Source organism: Pteropus alecto, unplaced genomic scaffold (genome assembly GCF_000325575.1).
Source record: "Pteropus alecto unplaced genomic scaffold, ASM32557v1 scaffold71, whole genome shotgun sequence".
Classification (NCBI taxonomy): Eukaryota; Metazoa; Chordata; class Mammalia; order Chiroptera; family Pteropodidae; genus Pteropus; species Pteropus alecto.
The window spans coordinates 1,763,858-1,772,755 of record NW_006433024.1 but is presented as its reverse complement, the minus strand read 5'-3'; the positions used below and the strand labels follow the sequence as shown (position 1 = coordinate 1,772,755).

The 8,898-nt window shown below is 37.9% G+C and overlaps 1 protein-coding gene and 1 pseudogene across 1 annotated transcript in view; both read right to left on the bottom strand.

Annotated features, from left to right (window-relative positions):
• The window catches only part of NELL1 (neural EGFL like 1), a 709,438-nt gene that overhangs the window by 628,370 nt on the left and 72,170 nt on the right, over nt 1-8,898 (bottom strand). The window lies entirely within an intron of this gene.
• LOC112476667 lies at nt 4,992-5,110 on the bottom strand (annotated as a pseudogene).

Sequence of the window (8,898 nt, the reverse complement as noted above, 5' to 3'; positions counted from 1 at the left end):
TTTCTCAAGTATATTTAATTTCATAACTCTTATTCTACAAGACTATCTTGCAGGCCCAGTGATCCTTGGAACCTACTGGGAGAACTCCCATGCCTGTCAGTGATATGTGTCCTGAGTCAAGCTGGAATTACATCAATCTCTACATATCCAACTCAGCAAAACTACAATTACTCACGTGAAGCTTACCAGAGATAAGAAATAAAAAATTATATTTAAAAATAAGGATCTGGATCAAAATCCATAATCACCCTTCTGGGTCTTATTCCAAATTCTTCAGAATTGGCTTTGTATTCTGGTTCTGCCACTTTTTATCTTTATAACCTTGGATGAATTAACCTCTCTGAACAGCAGTTTCCTGATCTCAAAAGATGGAAAAATACACCTATCTTATCTTGGTTGTGAAGGGGATAAAATGAGATAATGAAGGTCAATATCTGGCACATTCTAGGAATCAATCAATTTTGCCTCCCCTTTTACTGTGTGTCAAGAGAAGTGCAAATTGAGCCTGGAAGCTGTTACCATATAAGGGTAGCCAGACCAACAGCTCCAATATTCTTCTGTGAACAATGCTGAAATCAAAAAGTACCAAATGAATTCATTTGCTCTTTTTTAAAGTACATAATCATGTTTTGAATGCTGGAAACAGCTACAGAGCATTCCCACCTCTTGTTGGTTTGAAACGAGATCAACTCAAGACACTGAATATACAATACCCAGAAAGAGACCGTTTATCCTCTATTCCCAAACCTGAGAGCTGAGTACCCATAATCAAGGCAAAATCAAAGGACACAAATGGGCCGACAATGGTTATTTTCCCTGTCCCCTTTAAATGCATATCTACAGAGCCAATACAGTTTCTACAGAGCCAATTCTGCTTAACCAATGATGACTATACAACCCAAATTTGCAAAGACAGCTATTCTAGGATGATTGTCCTATTCCCAGTTAGTCATTAACACATCCTAAGGATTCCACAATTTTAGGAACTAAACCCTATCTTCCAAATTAAGAATTAAGCCTAAAGTCAGCCTAATATAATATTCCCTTATCAAACTGTACATTTCCAAACTCTGACTTTAGAAAATGTAGCCACCATGGCCATAGGAAAATGAAATGTGCTTGGGGTGATCTGTGAGAAACAATCTAATGCAGCTTCAGAAATAAGTCCTTTTTGGAAGGTATGATGTGTGGAATCCCTGGAGGCTTTCACTAGTTCCATCTCTTAGTCTGTGCATTTCTTTCAACCTTTCTCAATTTGAAGAACCTATACCAAACCATGACTCCTTTAATTAGCAACAAAAATGCCAACACAGTAAATGCATCCTCCACACAGCCACCTAAGAACGCTCTCTAAAGCAGCCATCTCAGCATGTGACTCTCCACCAAAACCCTAACCCCAGCAGAGGGGAGTCACAAACTCCAGTGGCCAGTCAGGCAACTCACACGACTGAAGTGGTCTAGAGTTTGAAATCGTTTTCTTGAAAACGAGTAGCCCTCTGTTTCTTTAATTTTCTTCTAATAAAAACACAGGTAAAGAATTTCAGTTTTCTCCTAAGTCTATATTAATTAAAAACAAAAGCAAAAACAGCAACCAACACATGGCCTCACAGTGACAGGGAGACAATCATGAGAGCTAGGGACTGTAGCAATCTAAAGAATGCATATCCTATTTCTTATGAGAAGCTGGAAAGCTGGATTTTTAGGTCAAATCACCCGATTTTTAAATGTTGCCAACTAATTGAATTTTCTTTATTTTAGTTGAAAAATACTGTGGTGGCCATTACAATGTGAGCCACCTAAGGCACTTCTGCAAGCCAACTTACAGGCCTGGAGTTTCAACCTTTATCCTATAATGTAATGTCCCTGCCCACCAACAAATCCCGCACGGCGCCTTTCATCGGGAGCCTACCAATGTCAACGCTGCGGCTCACTGCAGTTCCTGCCCCACAGGCTGCACCCCAGCCACAGCATCTCTTCATAGCACCTCACTCCCACACATCACATAGTTCTCCACCTCTGTGTCACGTCTCTCTTGTGGATGAGACCTTCCACCTCTCAAGAAAGGCTATTACTTCATAGAAGAACCTCATTCAGGCTATCTTCTGATGAACTGATAATGCTTCAGATGGTGAGCCAATTCACTACCAGGCTATGATTATTGGCAACCAACTCAATAAATTAAAAGCGGGGAGGGGAATCTGAACAATTTTTTTAAAAGCTGGTAATTTGTTCATTTGCTCTTTAAAAAAAATTATCTAACTGTTGTAGTTTCACAAATTATAAATTATTTTGATTTCAAAGGAACAGTTCTGATGGCTGGGTAAACTTTTTTTGCACATAGCTAGAGCTCGATGGTGATTTTGAAACTGAAATGATGTGGCTTGTGTAAATATCACACTTTGCCATTTATAAAGCACTCTCTCACACTGTGAAGTTGTCAAGGCAGCTATTACTGTTAGGATCTCACCTAAAACCACTCCCTCTCCTCACCTTCAATTTGCAAAGCTCCATTTACACCAGCCCGCAGTCCATCCTGAGTGCTGACCAGGCTGGATCCACAGCAGGACTGTGGTAACTTACTGTCTCCTCTGCCTAGGACACTCATTTTTTTTATGATTTTCTCATGGCTGGCTCTTTCTTCGATTCAGTTCAAGTGCCCTGTCCTCAAAGAATCTTCTCTGGCCTCTCTTCTCCACTGACCTGTCATTCATCTCTCTGCTTTATTTTCCTCCATGACATTTATTATTTGGCTTAATTTTGTCCATATTTATCATCTGACTTGCCCCACTAGAATGCTAGCTCCCTGAGAACAGGTCCCTTGCATGTCCTCTTCACCACTGTAGAATCCACAAATGCTTCTACTCTCAGATTAGTGTCTGACAGGTTTGTATCTGATGAATAATGAATTTCAATCTGACAGATAAACTGAGGCCCAGAGAGAGGTCTCCTGGATATTCACTGACAGAGCAGAGACCTAAGCCCATGTCTCCTGACTCCCATTCCAGCATCCCAGCCACAGCACCACCCTCAATAGATGGGCAGTCTGGGGTGCCTTCCACACAGAACCCAGCAAGTCAGGGAGATATATCTATCTTTCATCAATGACAAGGCTCATCTGTTCACATTTATCTCCATTAAACCAAATGAGTGAACACATATTACCCAGCAGGCAAGTGTTTCACAACTACTTATTCCAAAGAAAGTCAAGAGTTTAAAATTCTTTAGAATTCCATTGAACTTAAATGATAATATACATAAATATTAATGAAATTGTGACTTTTTTACTAAAAAAGTAAAGGTTAATGGCTACATTTGCTGTTTTTTCCATTTCTCAAGCACTAGGCAATCCAAAATGTAATATGCATATATACAAGCATGAGCAATTTCCCCAAAATTATACTCTATTGCTATGATACTTGTCTTCAATTAAGGTCAAACGTCATCTGAATAGCTTCACTTCTTCTGACACAGATTTAAATTTTATTTAATTAGTGTGCTTCTGAAATAATCTCATTTCCTTGACATGCGATCGTTCCATTTTCCTTTTTGTCTGAAAATTACTACTTTCTAATGCACACTGCAGCCTTTAAACTCTCCCCTGAAGCTGGGTCTATACTCTGCTAGGCATAAAGATAAAATGTTAAAAACCCAGATTCCAGGTGTCTTGTCTCCTAGCATTTGAAAGCATCTCTAGATGCGCATTTTCGGCTTCAAGAAGTCTCCATCCAGAAGTAAGTGATTCCATTCACCAAAGATTATTTTCCCTTCTATTATTACCCTTTTCAGCTTTTCTATATTTTGGTTAGCTAAAATCTTGAACAAAGTAAATTCAAGGAACTATGTTATGTGACATGCACCACCCCGTCCTGCCTTCTCAGGGGACATGCACCACCCCGTCCTGCCTTCTCAGGAGACATGCACCACCCCGTCCTGCCTTCCCATAGCCTGAGCCGGAACCCTGGGCATCACCCTTGACTCCTCTCACTTCACCCTCCAACATGCCACGCAGAACTACAACCAGTTCATCCCATCTCCTAATTATGTCTTAAAGCGACTTCTCTTCGATTGTACCACCATTATCTGATCTAATCCAGGATTCATCCTCTTAGCTAGAGTCCACATTCTAGACAGTGGCAGCAACCTCCTAACTAGCCCTTTGTCTCCAATTGTGCCCCCACCATGCCATTCTCCACTAAGCAGCCAGTGTGAGCTTTCTAAAAACACAAATCTAATCATGCCACACCCGTGCTTAAATCCCTTTCACAGTTCCCAATTGCCCTTGGAATAAAGTCGAAGCCCCTGTACATTGCTTATAAAGCCACTCATAATCTGGCCTCTTGCCTGATCCTCCAGGTTCACTTCACTTCATTTCTCACACCTTGCCCCTTACTTCCTACCTAGGCTCTACCCACCCTCCAATAATACTGGGTTTTTCTTCAGTTCTTTTAATGCACCGTATCTCTCATCTCTCGCCCCTTCACCCATGCCACATCCAAAACTTTCTTCCATTCATCTTCTCCCAGCTGATTTCTACTTATTCTACTTTGCCCAATAAGCAGAATTCTCAGGGAAGGACTTTTCAATTCCTTTTGAGCAAGGCAAGATACCTTGCTCTGTGCTCCCTGTATTCTTCCTACCATGGCACTAACCACTCATTCTGATGTTTCTCCAGCACTGCACGCTTTACAATTATAGCCGCGCATCTAGCACCACACATGGTCTTGAGTAGGTTTTCAGGTAAAAAATTCCTGAATGTTGATAAGAGAGGTTATACAGTCTAACTGGAGCATAGTTCTAAATCTAAAGCCTCTCCATTTGTTTAGATGCGGGGATCTGTTTGTATATTTTGAAAGCAGCGTGGATAGATCTACATTAAGGCAAGATTCTAATTTTTTTCTTTTCTTTTTTTTTTTTAGGCGAGGCAACCCTTGGTTGACCTCACAGATTGCAAGGACCTTGTCAGCTTACAATCCCTTATTTTTTATTTTTTACGCCTACAGCACCTGGTCTTCCTAGGTGGTCTCCCATCCAAGTACTAACCAGGCCCAACCCTGCTTAGCTTCTGAGATCAGACAGGATCGGGCTTGTTCAGGGTGGCATCTTAGATGGCAAGATTCTAATTTCAACTTTGGTCCCTTCCTTCCCAAATGTCAACAATTTACCAATTGAAAACATCTACTTTGTAAATAATATAGCCTTATATCTCTTTGAAAAAAGAATTATACTTTTAAGTGTATGTAGAAGGTTCTGTTTCTGGAAATGTACTGTTAATCACCCAAGTAAAAAGTTCCTTCTTGGTCTGGCTTCATCAAACCATATAACATCTTTCTGGAATTTCCTCCCCTCACTTCCTACTCTCGATTTTGATATTCTTCAATAAATTATCTGACAGTACTAAATTATTTAAATATCAGTTTAATTCATAATTAGGAAGGTAACCCTACCACTTTGAAGTTACAGAATGCATTCAATTAGGACAACCCGTTACCTTGAATTATCTATAATAAACTCTTAATGTGGAAACCTAATTACCATTTCAAATGGTAAGAAGTTCCCAACATTAACCTCTTTCACTTCTGAAGAATTTGGGGAAGAATTAAGAAATACTGAAAGAAGCCATGAGGCGAAGAAGGGAAGTGACATTTGTTGAATGCGTGAGAACCATTCACCTCAGTGCTCTTGCTGACTCCTCCTAGTTGCTCCATGACACCAAAATCAATACCTTCATTTTACCTGGAAGGACACCAAGGAGAGGTAAATTGAAAGCAGTTGCAAAAGTTTATACTCTGGTGACTGAGAAAGCCAGGAATTGAACCCAGGTCTACCTGGCATCAAAGTAGAAAGTTCTTCCTTCCACAAGAACTCAGAAAACTGAAGAGTATCTTCTGAAATACAAAATTTTTCTTTTTAAAAATGTGATGTTTTCCCTGGAAACTGAAAATGTGCTCTTCATCTTCTCATAGCATAGAAGTATTCCACAGGAAACTTTTTCTTAGACCCCTAGCTTTCAGCTTCCTAATTATGCTTAGATTTAATTTTATCTATAATTTAGGAATAAAATTGAAAAAGAGAAAATTTACCATTATATCTTATAAAGCTGTGTATACTGGCAGAACGCTCAGTTAGATTTAATCTACATTAATTAAGCTTTCCATTTTAACAAAGCCCTATAAATTAACACACTTGAATTATGAAAAATAAACATTAAATCTGCGATGTCATTAAGATAGTTCAGCAAGACAGATTCATCTTTCTCGCTCTTCCAATGTGCTCTACTGCTACTATTAAAAAAGAAAATCCACCAAATTAGAAATAGAGATTAGAATTAATAACAGAACACCTATTTCAGTACATGAGACTATTTCCATTGCTATCCTTAAGTGTGTTTCAGATTATCTTTATACTTAGGCTTTCCATTTTATTTTATCCACTCACTTAAGATATTCATGGGAACTCAGTTGCCTCAGTTACCTAGGGAGTTTCCAGATATTAATGTGCTAAGAAGTTCTCTTTTGGTTTAAGGAACCAGAGTCTCCCAAATGACCCATCTCTGGCTACTGGATCCCCACCAGGTGCGAGAAATGCCTGCCTTTGGCCAGAAGGGAACTCGACCACTGAATGAATACTTCTGCTATTATTTTAATAATGGCCTTGCCTAAGAATAGCCAGAAGCCTAGCAGAAATTGTAAACAGCGATTTCCAAAACAGTAAATGCTGCTTTTCTGGCTGACAGTTTCAGAAAAGGCAGTTGGATGATTACTTCCTGTGGTGGCCCGTGACGGCTAGGGAGAGTGTTCAGATCCAGAATGCTGTTCACTCATTGTGTTCATCACCAAACTTTTGATTGGAAATTTAATACTATCACAAAGTTTTGGTGATATACATAATTTCCCTTTGACCAATGAACTAGAGAAAAGTGGCTGTTGCTTATCTGGTCACTCAGCATCAAACTTTACCACCACCACCACCTTGGCTTTTTTATTTTATCCAATTTAAACTAAAATGGCTTTTTTCATTAGCTTCCTATTATGTGCCAAGAATCATAAATGTTTTACGAATACTTCTAATCTTCACAAAAATCTCAAGGTATTATTCATTTCAGTCTCCAGATACCAACACCTTTGCCCTTTTCACTGCCCTGTGCAGCCTCTATATGTCATATATCCAGGGCAATATCTGTGCATGGAACATTATATTCTATGTGAACCTTTGAAACTAACTATAAAATTTCTGTGCAGCCCTAACCAGAGACAGAGAAAATGATACACCTATACATTCAACATTTATCGAGTGCATACTATGGGCCCAACTTGGGGAGGAGGGAAGAATCTACATGATAAAAACTCTTACCTATGCTACTCTCATGTATTTGAGCACAGACTAAATAGGAAACATCCCAAACAAGCAAGACACAGACTGCCTAATTATTCCAATATCCATGTTCTCTCATCATTCACATACTGCTAGACCAAATTCTCTAGTACCAGTCAATGAAATGTGGTACAAGTAATGCATGAGAGAGCCAGGCCTGGCTCTTAAACTTATCCAAGGAGAATATGACAAAATTTTCATTACAGTAGAAGCTATTAATCTACATCAGAATACTATAATTCGAGTAAAAATAAAACACATACAAGCTAAATAACTGAAAAGTACTACATATAAAGTTATATCTGTATATATCTATACACATGCAAAAACTACCCATTCTTTTAAAATGTGCCCCCCCCAAATTAAACTATTGAGTATGTACATGATGACCATTTCAGCAAACTCAATTTCAACCAAAAAAAATCAGCAAACTCAAAAATCTATGTCTTACAGCACATTTTTATGTCCACAAATAAAACAGAACTCATCCATTGACTATTTTTTAATTTAATCACTTTGAAAACTTTAAACACTCCTTTAACTTGGATCAAAAAGTCAAGCTAAAATTTGAAATTATAGAAAAATACAGAAAATGAAAATACCATATACAAATATCAATGGGCTATATGCAAAGCAATACTCATAATATAAAGCCTTCAGTGAACAGAAAATACCAAAAACAAATATTCAATAGCATAGTAAAAATACTAAGAAAGTGATAGAAAAGGAGGTAAGAAGCAGAAATCAATAAATTTGATCAATAAAACTAAGTACTGTTTCATTAAAAAAAAAAACACCAATAGATTACACGATCCCATGATGAACCTGGACAAGAAGGAAATACATATATTTCACATTACAAATTTAAAAAGATGTAACCACATATATAAAAGTTTTATTAAGAAAAAGAATATAATGTCCAACTGTCTGCCCCCCAAAATGCAAGTCTAATGAAATATGATTTAACAAAATTAAGTACATACAAAAAAAAGTTAAAATTAATTAAATAGAATAATAGCATAAAACAAATACAAAATGAACATTTTCGATAATAAAAGTTTTCCCAGCCTCTCCAAAATCAAATTATCACCCCATAGTATTTTCAGGCTAATTCTATCAGAAACATTTATAAAAGAGGTATTTCTCTATATTTCAACAAGCCCAAAGCACCAAAAACTTCAAAAAGCCTTGAATTAACTTGCATACCCCAAAAAAACCTGCAGTGTCTCTTATTAATGAGGTAAAACATTGAAGTGTTCAATGAGTTTAGTGCAAAGTGTTTAGAACAATGCCTGGCATTTATCAGGGCTCAAAATATTAGTTACTATTGTTTTTACTCACCTACCCATTTCTTCCCCAAATCATGGCAACCTGTTTCTGGAAAGATGTTCTCGCAATCCCTTACTCCTTCCCATCCAGACTGTCAAACATCTATTCCCTTTATTCCTTATATGATCATCGTCCTTTCTGAAGTCTTTCTTGGCTTACCACAAGCCTTAGTGGGATTAACCACTATTACACTGATTC